Source organism: Pipistrellus kuhlii, unplaced genomic scaffold (genome assembly GCF_014108245.1).
Source record: "Pipistrellus kuhlii isolate mPipKuh1 unplaced genomic scaffold, mPipKuh1.p scaffold_m20_p_5, whole genome shotgun sequence".
NCBI lineage: Eukaryota > Metazoa > Chordata > Mammalia > Chiroptera > Vespertilionidae > Pipistrellus > Pipistrellus kuhlii.
Window position 1 is genome coordinate 44,145,583 of NW_023425551.1, and position 14,560 is coordinate 44,160,142.

The following is a 14,560-nucleotide window of genomic DNA, read 5'->3' on the forward strand; positions in this document are numbered from 1 at the left end:
ACATAGTTTGAATCATCTAGATGTCTCCCTCATAATTGTGTTAGGTCGTGTAGTTTAAATGTTCACATTGGTATTTGTGTTTATAATCAAACTAGAAGTCCAGTGCACAGATTCATGTATAGGTGAGGTCCCTCTGGATGGCCTGCAGGGATCAGGCCAAAACCCGCAGTCCAACGCTGCCTGTAGCTCCTACCTGCCCCACGTGCCTGCCGCGGACTCCTGCCCAATTAGTCCCCATCAGTAGAGATTCACATTGTCGAAGCAGCACTCGCCAGCCATGAGCCCTGCATCTGGTGCCCTCTCAAGGGGAGTGGCCTGTGGGATAGGGCTGAAACTGGCTCTCCAACATCCCTTGTGGGGTCCCGGATTGTGAGAGGGTGCAGACCAGGCTGAGGGACCCCACTGGTGCACAATGGCCAAGGAGGGACCACAGGAGAGCTCCAGGGCATGTCTGGCCCATCTTGCTCAGTCCTAATCGGCTGGACCCCAGCATCAAGCTAACCTACCAGTTAGAGCATCTGTCCCCTAGTGATCAGTGCATGTCATAGCAACTGGTCAACCAGTTGACTGTCTGCCCCCTGGTGGTCAGTGCACATCATGGTGAGTGGCTGAGCAGCCTTAGCCTATCATTAGTATATTATGCTTTGATTGGTTGTTCGGTTGTTCTGCCATTTGGTCGATTTGCATATTACCCTTTTATTATATAGGATGGAGGTGGGTGGACTGCTGAGAACAAAACAGAAGCAGGCTTCCTCTAACATCACTGTACCAGCTGTAAATAAAGGCCACGTAGGCCATAGGAAGGGGTCTCAGTCATCCAAACAGAGATGGGGTGGGGGTTGAGTCATCACACAACAACTAGTAGCACAACATGTTGAACAAGGCACCTGGGCCAAGCACTCACTACCAAGTCAGCTAGCACAGGGCGCACTACGGATTCGTCTTTGTAAATACCAGTTTGCAACAACTTCTTCATGCTAAATGTAAAAATGCAATGAAGTAAGAAATTTTCACATATCACAGAATGAAGGGACTAACTTAATGTTCTACAAGTTATACATAATTCCATATATATTTCCTGACATGTTACTAAAGGTAATTTTTTTCTTTAGAGTATGTCTAGAGGTTAAATGGGGGTGGGGGGAAATAGCACTTAAGAGTTACACATTCACATATTTTCACACAAAGTATTTTCAATCAATGGAGAGAAGCTGGAGCATAGAAAATACCAGTGGCAGGCGATCCATCTTGTTTTTTATTTGACTACTAGAAACCCAGTGCACGAATCTGTGCACTGGTGGGGTCTGGCCAGCCTGCCCTGAGGGAGCCTATTGGGGCTGGGCCAGAAGAGGCAGGGGACACAGGAGATTGGTCAGCCCCACCCTCAATGGGGACAGGGGCAATCAGGGATAGGGACGGACCCAGGGGAGGGTCTATGGGGAGTTGGAAAAGGCTGATCAGGATCCTGATCAGTGGTTGGCTGCCACAGTGTACATCATAGTGACCATTTGTTCCAGCATTCCGGATGCTTGGCATATATATCTATATATATCTATATATATCTATATATCTATATCTATATATCTATATATCTATATATATATACATCTATATATATCTATATATCTATCTATATATATATATATAATACTTTATTGAATTTGTCTTGTGGCTCATTGATTTCCTTAATTATACTTGCCCTAAAGCAATATTAACTGAGTGTATATTCCTAATTATTGGAAAAGGGAGGTCTTAGAGCAATGGGACATTCAAAGAATGCCAATTTGAACTTTTTAATTCAGCTAAAAGTTGGTATAAGTAAATACCAAAACAAGCTCCCTGGAGAGAAATTCAGAAATATGTATCCAAAGGCTCAAATTGTTGTGTGCTCTTTGACCCAGAAATTCCTCTTTAGTAACTGATGTGAAAATAATTACTCTGGATGTCAGAAAGGAATTAATTGCAAGAATGTCTACTACCAGGGGATTGGTTAGCAGAGATGGTATAGTCATATAAGGATGCTGAAGTTGACAAGATAATGATATCTCAGATACTGAGTACTTACTTTATGCAAGCCTCTATTCTAAGCACTCGAAATCCATTATCTCATTTAATTCTCCAAACACCTCAGTGTAGTATTATTATTATTCTCCCAGTTTTTCAAAAGAGTAGAACAAATTAAATACTTTTCCCAGGTAATTAGAGGCAGGGCTGAGGTATAAACCCAGAGTCTGATACTATTGTAGAGTCTGTGCTCTTACCCTCAATGGATCACCAGTAGCCATGTAACACTATGTAATATCTATGTTACAGAAACATGTTCATGAGATAGTATACAAAGCAGATTATAATACATACACTGTAGCCCGGCCGAAGTGGGTCAGTGCTTGAGCGTAGACCTATGTACTAGGACGTCACAGTTCAATTCCCAGTCAGGGGGCATTCCTGGGTTGTGAGCTGGATTGGTGTGTAGGAGGCAGCCGATCAATGATTCTCTCTCATCACTGATGTTTCTATCTCTTTCTCCCTCTTCCTTCCTCTCTGAAATCAATAAAATACATTTTAAAACAAACAAACAAACAAAAACAAGCCCTATACACTAAAACCTCATTTTTGTAAAAATTTTAAGACTGGCAGGATATATGTCAAAATGTAGTTATTACTGATACTTTTTCTTAATTATTTGAAATTTCTTTATTAAATAAATACTTTTTGTAATTAAAAACAACACATCAATTAAAAATATGTCCCAGGTAATCTTACCTTCTAGTTATTAAGTGTTGCATAGATATACAGCATCACAGCAAATTCTGGTAAGATTTAATAGCTCAGCTCTCTACTGCTTTGTAGCAAAAGATAATCCTGAGAGAAGCTTTCTTGTGGGACTTTGATTGAATAGCACTTCACTGTCAAATAAAAAGTGATTTAATCACACCAAACTATGTAAGAATTCAGCCTGCCCGGAATCTCTCTTCCAGCCCAACTCCCTTTCCATCTCATCAAAGCCTCTGGCCTGTGACAACAGGCGGGTGGATCTGCCGGGCAGCACCTGCCTGCACAATGACCCCTTCCCGACAGACAGACACGTCCCAGCCACGGAGCAGGTCTCAACCGAGGAGACGACGCTGAGGCAGCTGCCGGCGTTTTCTTCAGTGGAGAAGTTCAGGCCTGGAGGCCAGGCTTGTGGCCACAATGAACCCACTTCTTCCCTGTGAGGGAAGGAGGACATGAAGGAAAAGCCAAAGCCACGCACAAAACCCACACTGGGTTCTGCACCTTCTCTGGAACAGGAACAGCGAGTTCCTGTGCTCAGAGCCGGAATGGTCCCGGCAACAAAGCTCTGAATCCAAGGGGTCGATCGATCCATGAGTGTCCTCACCAGGTCTGACTTCGCTCCCAGAAAGGCCAAGTTTAAGGCGAAATGTGAGATACAGACACTAAGTGCAATAGTTCAACATCAATTTAGAAGCTTTCGATGCCCCCTTATAAACTTCGGAGAACTAGGGAAGAACCACAGTGATCATCTGGCCCAGTGTTTCTCTGTGGGAATGCCATTGGCACTGGGAGTGGGCCACCTATTCACTGACCGGGTGGCATGTCAAGGTTTCTAGTAGAAATCTTGTCCCCACACACTGTGACAACTGAAAACATTTCCCCTCAACATTTCCAAGAGCCCCTGGTGGGACACTGGCACCCCCAGGGAAAAACCACGGAGGTCCATCACTGAGGCCCGGAGAACTAGCCAGTCATTTGTCAAGGCCACCGAGGTAGCCAGAGGAGGACCCCATGGCTCCTAACACTTAGCTCTGTGTTCTCCCCCGGCACCAAGCTCCCCTAATTATGCTCATTAGAGCAAGAGACACTTAAAAGTTAAGAATAGAGTTCACACTTAATGATAGGATTTATGGCGTCTGGATCTAAGAGTGATTGTATAAACTATTTTTTCCCCAATCTCATTATGGGTATTCTGGTATAAACACAATTCTATTACTATAATTACTTTAAAAGAGAAAAAAAAGTGTCTGATCTAGCAACTACCAATCCATATTCAAGGCTTCAGGATGCACTAAGTACTGAATTCATTCTGCAAAAAGTTTCTATGAGGGGAGAGAGAGAGGAAGGGGAGTGGGCTAGAGGAGGGGAAGGAAAGAGAGATCTGGAACCGTTTGCATCTTATTAAGAAAATGTTTTCCTAAAAGTGCCGTCTCTATAAGTAGTCGGAAGTGAGTCAGTCCTACATAAAGCCTTTAAGTTCAAGATTTTTGTCATCAAGATTTTCCTCTGAATGTGAAATCTGAATTTAGGTTTTAAATAATTCCTTGCTAGTTCTTAAAGGGTTTGTAACAAAACCAGTCCAAGGATGACAGATACGCTCACCATGCGGTGAGAGCACCACAAATCTCACAAGGCCCACGTTGATCTCAGGACACCAGCACCACGTGAGCCCTCCCACTGAAGTTTCAGAGGAGACTTCGGCATAACCATTTCTTGGTAATAGTTTATTCATGATTCTTCTAACGGTGAGTAATTTTTCCTTCAGCTTTCTAACTTGTAAAAGCACAAAGAGATACTTTTATGAGTTACAATTTATCATCCCTACAAGGAAAAGGAAGGAGAAGGGAAGGGAAGGAATGTTAGAGATAGGAAAAAAAGATAGGGAGGGGAGAGAAAGGGAGGGAGAGGGACAGATAGAATAGGACTGCAGAAAACACAGTGCCAAAAATAAAAGTATTCTACAGAAATTTTAGGCAAAATCCAAAAAGTACTTTGAACCGAGCATCAAATCTTGTATAGGTATATATACGTGGGCAAATCACATCCAGTCACAGTAATAATTAGTGGTATTTTTTTTTTTTTCATTTCTAACAATGAAAACCCTAAATCCACCTCCAAGTCAGAGTGTGCTCCAAAGAGACCACTCGCCCTGCATGCGGCTGGGAGAATCTTCCAGTCCACAGGCACAGCCCCAAACAGAACAGCCTTACAACAGAGCAGATAAGGGGACTCACCTCCGCAGCCAGGACGCCGAGGGCCTCACAGACAAACCCTGGGCCTTTGTGTGCTTGGTGGGAAGGCGGGAGTCTGCGGGGAATCAGCCTTGGCTCCTCCACATTTACATGTCAATGGTCAAACCAAAGCTCCTCAGACATGGCCGCGCAGGCGCGCCTGGAGCAGCCAGATCCAGTGTTGTGTGCTTCTCCCTTCTCCCTTCTCCCTTCTTCCCTTCTCCCTTCTCCTCGGGGACTCAGCCTTGAATCTGCTGGCTGCCAGCAGGTACTAGGCAAACCTCGTTATGAAGGATTTGTCACCCTCTTCAAGCCCTGAGCCTGGGTAAATACATCAGCAGGCAGCAGGCAGTCTTTTCAAATTATCACAGACGACACCAGGCTGGGGGAGATGAATGCTTCAGATAAGATGGACAGAGTCAGAATTCCAAATGTGATCTGGTTTGAAAATATGTGCTGAAAGGGAAAAGATTTCAGAAGAATAAATGTTCACCTTTCACTTAAGATCAACTCGGGACAGGGATAGAGGGTGTTTGTAAACTAACACATGAACAGACCTAATTTTAGGATCTATGGTCGGAAAGCCAGTATTACAAACAAGGGCGGGGGCAGGTTGGGGCTGGGGTAAGGGAGGCCCCATGGTCTGCATACTATTCTACAGGGAAGAGTGGGTAGCCCAGGCAGCAAAAATTCTAAGAATCCTGTCTGATGAAAAGGAAATGACTTGGGCAGGGTGGGGCAAGCGGTGTCCATCCTCAATACATGAGGGTAACAAAGAGTAGATATATTCTGGGGGCTGCAGACAGCTGAACAAAGGTTTGTTGGCTGGATGGAAAAGGCATCTGCACAGGCTCAGAGAATTTTCCAACAATGAAAAGCTCTGGCCATGTGGGCAAGGGCGCGGCCCGGTCCTGCAGGGCCCTGGACCCGGAACCTTCCCGGCCTTGCCTGGACGCCAGCTGGGCTCCAGTGACCGACCTCCTTAGCATCTGAGGGGAGAAGACCGTCTTGAGTACAGACTCTCATGGCTTTAGAGCCGGGAACAAAATGACTATAAAATAAAAACAGGGATTTTAAAACTCACATAATCTGTGTCATGTAGACTGACCGACTGATATTGAGATGAGGCCCCTGGCACTATGCTCAAAAACAGTCAAGCATTAGTCGTTTCTGAAATTATATAATGCAGAGGCCCATGACCCATGAATTACAGTGTGAAAATGGCAAGGCTGGCTCCCTGGATCCCATTCCCTTCAACTCCTTTTCCTTGTTCAATTTCTCAAAAAGCTGTTGATATAAAATGGATCGCTTCCAGCACTTACATTTACAAAGTGTTTTATGCTCAGTTGAGTGTTATGAATATTTCATAGAGCAGAATCTCACTGCTGGCCCAGGACCCAGAGCAGAGGGAAGGAGGGAGGTCCTCGGAGGCGTCGTCCCAGTGTCTGCAGGGGCCTGGGCAACCCTCCACAGTTTCCACCTTACAAAGGACAGTGGTAAAGTCTTTCATCCTCTAAAAAGTTTATTGGCCGAAACCGGTTTGGCTCAGCAGTAGAGCGTCGGTTTGTGGACTGAAAGGTCCCAGGTTCGATTCTGGTCAAGGGCATGTACATTGGTTGCGGGCACATTCCAGGTGGGGGGTGTGCAAGAGGCAGCCGGTCAATGTTTCTCTGTCATTGGCGTTTCTAGCTCTCTATCTCTCTCCCTTCCTCTCTGTAAAAAATCAATAAAATATAATTAATTAATTAATTAATTAATTAATTAAAAGTTTATCGTTCTTCCTATGTGGTGAAAGAACCATGACATCCGCTTTGGCCCACACTGCCCGGACACTGTTCTGGGTACAAAACCTATTTGGATGTGGCTTCATGGAGCTTCCTCATAGAGTAGAAGACACAACCACCAGCCAGACACTTAATGGCATTATTATAAAACAGCTATCAACATGCTTATTTTTCTAAAGTCAGTGGAGGAAATGCACAAGATAGGTGCATGTAAAACTTTGGTAATTACTGATAAATTACATCCAAATAGATGTGACCAACTTGCATTCCCATCAATATCCATTGGGAGTGCCCATTTTCCTACCTGTTCACCAACATGGACATAATAAGTCTTTTTGTGATTTTATCTCTGAGAACTTGCTTGTTTAAAAAAAAAAAAATCATTGCCCTAGCTGGTTTGGCTCAGTGGATAGAGCGTTGGCCTGCAGTCTGAAGGGTCCCGGGGTTCAATTCCAGTCAAGGGCACATGCCTAGGTTGTAGGCTTGATCCCCAGTAGGGGGGTGCACAGGAGGCAGCAGATCAGTGATTCTCTAATCATTGATGTTTTTATCACTTTCTCCCTCTCCCTTCTTCTCTGAAGTCAATAAAAATATATTTAAATATATATATATATCATTGCCCTAGCTCCATGGTCGGCAAACTGCGGCTCGTGAGCCACATGAGGTGCTTTGGCCCCTTGAGTGTGGCTCTTCCACAAAATACCACGTCCTGGAAGAGTCTATTTTGAAGAAGTGGCATTAAAAGAAGTTTAAGTTTAAAAATTTTGGCTCTTAAAAGATTTTTCAATCATTGTGTTGTTGATATTTGGCTCTGTTGACTAATGAATTTGCCGAACCACTGCCCTAGCTGGTTTGGCTCAATGGTTAGAGCATCGGCCACAGACTGAAGGGTCCAGGGCTCGATCAAGAGCACATACCTGGGTTGTAGGCTCGATCCCCTGACTTGGTCAGTACATGTGAGGGAGGTAACAAGTTGATGTGTCTTTTTCACATCAATGTTTCCCTCTCTTTCTCTCCCCTTCCCTTCCTCTCTCTCTAAAAATCAATAGAAAAAATATCCTCAGGTGAGGATTAACCAACATTTCCTCTTTTGAAGACTGATCCTTTCCTAGGAAGTAAAGTGCGGTTTGTATCATTTGGGATGGAAGAACTCCTCCTCCTTTGGTTCCTCCCTCCATTGGGAAAAATCTGCTTAAAGGGCAATGTACCATCCAAGTCACTAATACAGTCAATATGCTGCCAACAAAAGTGGGATTTAGAGTCTAGGAGAGTAGAGAGAATACAGAAGTCATTTTGAAAAAAACATGGGATAGAAGAAATAGCTCACTTGAAATGCGGATCTTCTGGGATAATTACATTGCAGACAGACAATGACCTAAGATAGTACAAAAAGACTCCAATGCGCACATCTGCTAGTTAGAAACCAGCACAGAAATTGTGTGGGCAAGACTCTGATGGTACAATGCCCTTTAAGCAGTTGTTTTTTGTTTTGTTTTTCCAACAAAGGAAGGAATCAAAGGAGGAGGGAGGAGGGATTCTTCCATCCCAAATGATACAAATCACACTTTATTTCCTAGGAAAGGTCCAGTCCTCAAAAGAGGCAAATGTTGAGCTGTTTTAAAACATTTTAAAGGATGTAAGACTATAATAAAACAAACTGATTTGTTAATAAACTTCATTTGATTATTAACTGGAATGTAAATCATCATTTCTGAAAAACAATTTGACCTTTTTAAGACTATAATTTTATTTCTAACTAACTCTAAGATAAGATTTCTAGTCATGGCCGGGACTGGGTTTGGCTCAGTGGATAGAGTAGGGGTGTCGAACTCAATCAGAAAAGGGGCCAAAATCTAAAATCCAGCCTAAATCGCGGGCCGAATGGTTTACTGAACAGTCATAAACTGTCATTGTGATGGAAACGCAGCGGAGTGCAGTGATGACAGCGCAGTGCGGGCCACATTGCAAGGCCTGGCGGGACGGATTTGGCTCGCAGGCCTTGTGTTTGACACATGTGGGATAGAGCGTCGGCCTGCGGACTGAAAGGTCCCGGGTTCGATTCCGGTCAAAGGCATGTACCTTGGTTGCGGGCACATCCCCAGTACGGGGTGTGCAAGAGGCAGCTGGTTGATGTTTCTCTTTCATCGACGTTTCTAACTCTCTGTCCCTCTCAATTCCTCTCTGTGTAAAATCAATAAAATATATTTTTTTAAAAATGTTGAAATAAATAAATAAATAAATAAAAAGATTTCTAGTCATGAAAAAAGCTTTATGCAAAAATATATACTCCATGGCATCTTTATATATAAAAGGCTAATATGCTAAGTGTCCTCTCGAGAGTTTGACCAGGAGACCAGGAGTTATCAATAGATCGCTCACTATGATGTGCATTGACCACCAAGGGGTACACAGAATGAAGGAAGGCCCTGACCAGCAGCCAGAAGGCCCCAATCGACCCTGATCGCCAGCCAGGTCTAGGGACCCTAACCATGCACAAATTTTGTGCACCAGGCCTCTAGGTAGCTATGAAAGCAAAACACTGGAAACAGAAAAAGGAGACTTCTACCCAATAAAAGAGGATGAGTCAATAAACCAGAAAAACCTCCATTTTGCAGAATATTACACTGTCTTCAAAATGATGTTTCAAGGTTCACATACTTGTCTCAGTAACACATTACTGGGAACCTATTTTTAAAAAATCCTCACCCAATGATATGTTTTATTGACTTTTTTTTTCCCCCCCAAGAGGGCGAAAGGGAAAGAGAAAGGGAAAGAAACATCAACCAGTTGCCTCCCATCTGCACCCGACCAGGAATCGAACACGCAACCTTTTGGTGTATGGGACACCGCTCCAACCCAGACAGGGCTCAGGAAATCTATTTTAAAGAAATAATCCAAAACCACAGAAAAAGATGAAAAAACATAAACAATAAAATGGCAACAAATATATATCTATCAACAATTGAATCTAAAAATCAAAATAAATATGAGCAAGAAAACTAATGAACAAAATAAACTGATGAACAAAATAGATTCAGAGACGTAGAAGCATGGAATAGACTGCTGAATCTCTGAGGGAAGGCATGTGGCAGGGGAGGGGGAGGGAAGGGGAGATTAACCAAAGAACTTATATGCATATATGCATAACCCATGGGTACAGACAATAGTGTGGTGAAGGGCAAGGGGAGAGGGTCAATGGGAAAAGTGAGGGGAGCATCTATAATACTTTCAACAATAAAGATAATTTTTTAAAAAAAGAATATGGAGTTTAAGTATTTGGCTATATATTAAATACTCAATATTAAGGACTAAATTAGCAAATTATGGTAAATAACAAAGTACAACATTATACAGCTTTCAAATGACCATTGTGAAAGATATGTAGAAACAGGAAACAGCTTATGAGACTGTTTGGTGGAAAAAGTAAAATATGAAAATACACTAACTATAACTGGTAAAATATATACATATACAAAAATAAGTTATTAAGAGCAGAATTATGCATTGTTTTAAAAGATTCTTTAATATAACTATACAGCATTTTCATTTTCAAAGTCTATGGCCCAGGCCCTGAGCAGTGTTAGAGCATCAGCCCACAGATAGAAAGGTCATGTGTTTGATTCCTGGTCAAGGACATGTACTTGGGTTGCAGGCCCTGGTAGGGTTGTATGCAGCAAGCAATCTCTCTCCATCCAGGTTTCTTTCTCCCTCTCTCTCTCTCTTTCTCTCTCATTCTCTCTCCCTCTCCCTCTCCCTCTTCCACACCCTAAAATTCAACAGAACACTAGACAATTTGGCTCAGTGGATAGAGCATCAGTCTATGGACTGAATGGTCCCAGGTTCGATTCCAGTCAAGAGCACATGCCTGGATTGCGAGTTTAATAGGGGAGTGCAGGAGGCAGCCAATCAATGATTTTCTCTCATCATTAATATTTCTTTCTCTCTCTCCCTCTCCCTTCCTCTCTGAACTCAATAAAAATATATCTATAATAATAAAAGTGTAATATGCTAATTAGACCAGACAGCTGGACAACATTCTGAAGGTCCTTCTGGACAAAGCCATGGTGGCAAGGGCCAAGGTAGAGGTGGTTAGGGGCAATCAGGCAGGCAGTCGAGCAGTTAGAGTCAAGCGAACAGTTAGGGGCGATGAGGCAGGCATGCAGAGTGGTTAGGGGCAATCAGGCAGGCAGGCAAGCAAGCGGTTAGGAGCCAGCCATCCTGGATTGCAAGAGGGTGCAGGCCGGCTGAGGGACCCCCTCCCTCAACCCCTCCCCCTCCACCCGTGCATGATTTTTGTGCACCAGGCCTCTAGTTATAAAAATAAAATTCAATTAAAGAAAAATAGCCTTAGGTGAGGATTCAAAATACATAAATAAGTCTATGCAAATGTTCTTTTCCAAGAACATCTATACATTGTTTTACCCTGTCTAAAACAGCTTATCACCATTCCAAGAATCAACTTCTTGAGTACAAACAGTCTGGCAAAACATCAGGGCCGTCTGGCGGCTCCCCACAACCACCCTGCAGTACTTCACTCCAACTCCATCCCCTCAGATAGTTTCAGTTTCACTGTTAGTGACGTGCACAGGGACACAACCTTCCTGGAGGACAATCTGGCAGTACCAATTACACTATAAATGTCCACCCCTTTGAGCAATTCCCACCTGGGAATCTGTCCTACAAAAACAATTCCACACATGTGCAAATGTAAAGGTAACAAGAATGAACAACGCGTCTGCTTAGGGGTTGCCTCCTCTGAGAGGGGCGGTTTCATTTTAAAAAGCTCCAGAGAGAGAGACCTGGAGTGAAAACCCCATGCAGCTTTGATTTGCTGCCCAGTTTACTATCTCCTTTGATGTCTTTATTTCTGGCAACTGACCAGAAACAAGGGTGCTGATTCAACCCTCCATGTGTTGAATCCAATCACGTGCATGCCAGTACAGATGCTAGCATACAGAGCCAATGGAAATAAACACGTTTTAGATCGTTCTCTCTTTTGCTCCCAGCTTCACAAACAGAATTTAGAATTCTCACTTTGAAAACAGTCATGGAGTGAGAGCCATATGTGCACAGCTCCCCAATTGGTGCTTAAATGGAGGGTCAGTTTCCTTAAAAAGTTGTGTTTCCATGCATCTATTCATGTTTACATAGAGAGGCTACAGATTGTTGCTTTTTGACAACTTGTAATTTGTAAATGAGACAATTATCTGATTTTGCATGGTCTCTCTTTATGGTTCACTCAAAGTACAAAAATTCTGACCAGGTCAACAACACCGGGTAAGTCAGACCTCCTCACTGTAGGCTTTTATGGAGCCAGAGGAAAAGCACAAATAATCTCAAGCCAAATAAACACTTTAATGGACACATTTCACATTTAAGAGAGAGAGAAAGAAAAAGAGAGAGAGAGAGAGAGAGAGAGAGAGAGAGAGAGAGAGAGAGAGAGAGAGAAGGAGGGAGGGAGGGAGAAATCTACAAGTTATTAATACTAGAGTTTCTCAGTTGAAAACATCCTTGTGAACTTGATATCTGCTTGTGGACCACTGTCCATCCCGTGTCCCCATCTCGAGCGAACGGCAGGGTTAGAGATGTGGAGAAAACAGGCAGAAGTTGGAGAGTTGTGCAGGATCACAATGTGGGCTCCTTGGGGAAGTCTGACACATCCGTGCCACCTCTGGCATCCCCTTTGTCTCCTGCATTCCAAATGACAAGTTGTATTGGAGCCTGGAGTTTCACCGCTAACTTGACTGACATTTGTTTAGAAAGTAAAACATTGAAAAAAACACCCACACCGGTAATATGATGCTACTTCACAAATAACATTATTGCACTTGACTAACCAGCAGTACACATTTGGCACACAGACGTTTTCTGGTGAGACCTAACCCTGGGCAGCCTCTAAAAGGATAAGAATAACGATGAGATTCAAAAAGGGGAGAAAAGCCGAAACCAGCTTGGCTCAATGGATAGAGCGTCGGCTTGGGCACTGAAGGGTCCCAAGTTCGCTTCCGGCCAAGGGCATGTACCTTGGTTGCGGGCATATCCCCAGTAGGGGGTGTGCAAGAGGCAGCTGATTGATGACTCTCTCTCATCGATATTTCTAACTCTCTATCTTTCTCCCTTCCTCTCTGTACAAAATCAATAAAATATATTTAAAAAAAAAAAAAGGGGGGGGGGGAGAAAAACCAATAAGCTACACTAATGGTCAGATTATTATGATCTCTGAACGCATAATAATCTGGCCACTCAGTGTGTGTGCGTGTGTGTGTGTGTGTGTGTGTGTGTGCTAGAGGTCCGGTGCATAAATTCATGCATGGGTGGGGTCCGGCCAGCCTGGCCAGGGGGAGGGGACATGGGCGGTTGAACAGCCTACTTGCTGGTCAAACTCCTGGTCAAGGGGACAATTTGCATATTAGCCTTTTATTATATAGGATATACCCTGACTGGCCAGATTACTTAATATGTTCAGAGATCATAATAATCTGGCCACTCAGTGTATATCTTTAAAGTAGTGTTTTAAAAGATGTTTAAAAAAACCCACAAAAACCCTTTTTAATAAATTCTCTAGACCTACAGCAATGATTACAGAAATAAAGGCGTAGGCAAGGGGGGAAAAACTTACAACATGCATAAGCTTGAAATTTAGGATGCCAGGTTAGGAAAAAATCCAGTTATGTCTTATTTAAAGAAACTATTCAATACAAAGTCAATACAAAGAACAAGCAGTGTGCGTTGACAACACAGAGCAAAGGCAGCGACTCTGGGGGCGGATGGGAGGTCAGGGAGCAGGCAGTGGCCTCTCTTCCTCGAGGGCTTTTCCTCGCCAGCTGTGAGCCCGTACCTTCTCACAGGGAGGAAGCAGATACCCATCAGGTTGGCCTGAGCCATCAGCAGCCTTGGGGCAGAGGACTGAAGGCCTTCCTCTGCTCTTCGGAGGGAGACCACGAGGCACACAGCATCAAACACCACCATTCGCATGGCCTGCAGAGGAAGCCTCGGCACAGACGAAGAGAAGACAACCGATGGGAGACCTCTCAGACCCTGTGATGGTGGCGGCAATAAGGCCCGGCACTTCAAAACCTGGAGCCGGGATGCATCAGCACCCATCACTCTGAGGTTTTCTAGAAGAACACTCAGGCCATGCATTCACACACCTGGCACAGGATATCGTGGAGGGGGTCTGGCAAAGGACCCAGCACATTTTTGACAGGTACCCAGAGGAGCAAAAATATTGCCAAAGACAAGGAAGACCTGGGAGGCGCAAAGACCTCCATTTCCCCTCACTCCTCTCTGGGTCTTCTTCAACCTTGGGCACCTACCATGAATTCACTACCCCTGGGCAGAATCACGGTTTCCTAGAATTCGACCGTATGAGGTTGTCCTGGAACTTTAAGTAATAAATATGTACATATACATGCATGTGTTTATATTTATGCAAGTGGAGATGGGAAGGAGGAAGGAAGGGCTGCAGGGGAAGAAGGATATTCTGCATTTGGAAAGAACACGTGGAACGACATGACCTCTTAGCTAATCCATTATCTCCGGGATCCTCTGCAAACTTCCACACGTTAATTTGAAAGGAAAGTCTTCCATGAAGCTATTCCAATAGGCACAGTGTTCTGTGCAATAGACTCTCTTGGGCGAAACTAATTTTACTACATGAAAGTTCCTATAAAACTAATTGACAGAGGAAAGAATTGAGATTTATCCTGTTGAAAACTGTAACACTAGTAAGCCAAACAGTACATGAGATAAAATTTTTCTTCACATTTC

General features: G+C 43.7%; 1 protein-coding gene across 2 annotated transcripts in view; it reads right to left on the reverse strand.

The window, feature by feature from the left end:
• The window catches only part of ANKRD6 (ankyrin repeat domain 6), a 129,737-nt gene that overhangs the window by 93,387 nt on the left and 21,790 nt on the right, over positions 1 to 14,560 (reverse strand). The window lies entirely within an intron of this gene.